Genomic DNA, 2,500 nt, shown 5'->3' with positions numbered 1-2,500 from the left:
AAGGTCCAGAGAGAGTCTTTACCGGGGCGAAGTTGGGTCGCAACGGCACATTTACAACAGACACCAGTCCGAGATCAGACGCTAAAGTTCGCACAACCTCAAACTTTTGATCACTTTCAGAAAGGAATTCAGTTCATTTATGTAAAGGATCGTAAGGGAAAGTTTATGGTGGCAGGGAATTTTCTTTTCTGCATTAATAGAGTTTTTTTCCTTGTGGAGGATTTTGGTTATAGTAGTTTCTGATTCATTATGGGACGGCAATTTTAAAATCTGAGTAATCGATGGAAGTTTTACGACTTTATGAAGAAAAGACAAGTCGCGCGCAAGTTTGACTAAGTAATAGTTTCAGTTTACCTTGTATTATCCCTTTTATTCTCATTTCTTTAATTATACTTAAAAAATAATTCCACCTCTTTTTCCCTCTCCTCATCTACATTCTAAAAAATTGCGACGGTGTTTTTCTCTCCTCAGATCGTATGGGATTATAATTTCATGCATGATACTTCAGTTAAGCCCCTTTTTACGACTATCAATATTCTAAAAACGGACTGTCTTTTATAATGTGATCGGATGTAAACTCGAAATTCCATCGTAATAAGATCGAAAAAGATTTTTTTCTCTCGGAAGGGCGCCCGTGGCAGAACCTCCGCGCGCTGACTTGAACTGGGTTAGTCTCTGCCTTGCACGGGATGCACTTACGCCTTTGTCTACAAGCAATCCCATCTTCGTTTAACAAGAAAGCCGGTCAAATAAAACAGACAAACTTCTTTCCCTCCAGAACCAGACATGCCTGCCACCTCCCCACCCCCCTACCCCTCCCCTCTCACCCCTACCCGCCCTCCACGGCCCATCTTCGAATGAGGTAAAAATTCTCAAATGTCACTCTGTGGTCTGTCTGCCCCAGGCGACCATTTACCTTCAAATAATCATGAGGTTACGTCCTAACGCAGTACTTGGACGTCGCACGGCGGGCTCAGCGCTACACTGTCCAGCTGCCTCACACACCTGCAAAGTAATATAGCGCCACTTAGTATCAATCTGGATTAGCAACAACTTATCGACTAATAACACTGCACCGATATATATGTTCTATCTATAAATATAACGTGCATGTATTAAAATCAGAGGGAAATGTAGAAAATTATGATATATTTACGGGGGGAACTGTACACACCCCGGTATAGAGGAAACAAAATATACGATACATATGCATGATATAAATAATAAATAATAATAAGCAAACGGAAAATTACTAACACAGGACATACAAACATTCTATTTATATATTTTTGCATACGAAAACCCCCGTCAAATGTAGGCCATAACACAGCTGCCTCAATTTACGAATAAGCCATACAATAATGAAAATTGTTCATCTACAGTTTGGATACAAATGCTTGGCTTACTTTTGATAATGTGAGATTATGAGATTTGACTGAAGTATCAGTACAATTGGGAGCAGCTTCGTAAAGTCGACTCTAAATTTTGGTATTATTTTCATTATTGTTGTTGTTGTTGTTGATACTTAGGTTGTTTGTTGTCGTTTTGACCCTTAGTTTTCTGTCATTTATTATATCACTACACGTAAATAATTAAAAACAAACTATCATTAGGTTTCATCAATCATTATCATCATAAACACCATTACCATCATCACTCATGTTGTAATAGAAGGCCACATGTTTCGTTGCAGCTACTTACGAAATTACGAAGAGAGAAACTACACACACACACACCAGTTACGCAACGTCAGCCACACGTGTGTTCCGAGTTTGCTGATGGCTAAACAAAATAAATAAGTAAAAAAAAAAAAAAAAAAATCTAAAGACTTCATCACCTTCGCTTAACCCACGCTCCTCTCTGCCTCCACCCCCTCTCCTCCCTCCCCCCCTTCCATCTCCCTCCCCCCAACTACTCTCCATCATACCAGGCCAAGGTTAAACCAACGCAAAATGACCAATAATTAGGCCCCGTACCTCCAGTACCTCCAACGTCTAGTTCCTACAACCTCTGAGTGGTCCTTCAACCCAATTCCCCTCGACCGACCCCTCCTCTCCTTCCCCTTCCCACTCCACCACCCCGTTCCCTTCCCTCCATTCCCCCACCCCTCTGCTCCCTCGTCCTTTATCCTCCCTTCCCTCCCTCCTCCGCTTCCTCGTTGCCTTCCCTCCCTTCCCTCCCTCCTCCACTCCCCTGTCCTCTTCCCTCCCTCCTCCACTCCCCTGTCCTCTTCCCTCCTTTCCCTTCCCCCTCCGCTTCCCCGTTGCCTTCCCTCCCTCCCTTCCCTCCGCTTCCCTCCCTCCTCCGCTCTCTTGTCCCCTTCCCTCCCCCCTCCGCTTCCCCGTCCCCTCCCCTTCACCGTTAACAACCACGTCCTCACTGCCTCTTCACAAACAACAATCGACTATTCCACTTATTCTAGGTCCCTCACTTCCCCTCCCCTCCTCTCTTTTCTATTCTCTCTTCTCTCTTCTTTCATTTTCCTTTTGTACATTCTCAG

General features: G+C 43.7%; 1 protein-coding gene across 5 annotated transcripts in view; it reads right to left on the bottom strand.

Moving 5' to 3' along the window:
* Positions 1-2,500, bottom strand: part of LOC125034516 (homeobox protein PKNOX2-like) — a 368,078-nt gene that overhangs the window by 170,233 nt on the left and 195,345 nt on the right. For 3 of the 5 annotated variants that reach the window (XM_047626357.1, XM_047626361.1, XM_047626358.1), the window contains exon 2: positions 917-1,005. The exons of the other annotated variants lie outside the window; for them this stretch is intronic. The gene's annotated coding sequence lies outside the window, so the exon portion shown is untranslated. The remainder of the gene's footprint in view (positions 1-916; positions 1,006-2,500) is intronic. 5 annotated transcript variants of the gene reach the window in all.

This window comes from Penaeus chinensis, chromosome 18 (genome assembly GCF_019202785.1).
Source record: "Penaeus chinensis breed Huanghai No. 1 chromosome 18, ASM1920278v2, whole genome shotgun sequence".
In the NCBI taxonomy this organism is placed as follows: domain Eukaryota; kingdom Metazoa; phylum Arthropoda; class Malacostraca; order Decapoda; family Penaeidae; genus Penaeus; species Penaeus chinensis.
The sequence above is the reverse complement of the archived record's forward strand: the minus strand, read 5'-3'. Positions and strand labels throughout refer to the sequence as shown.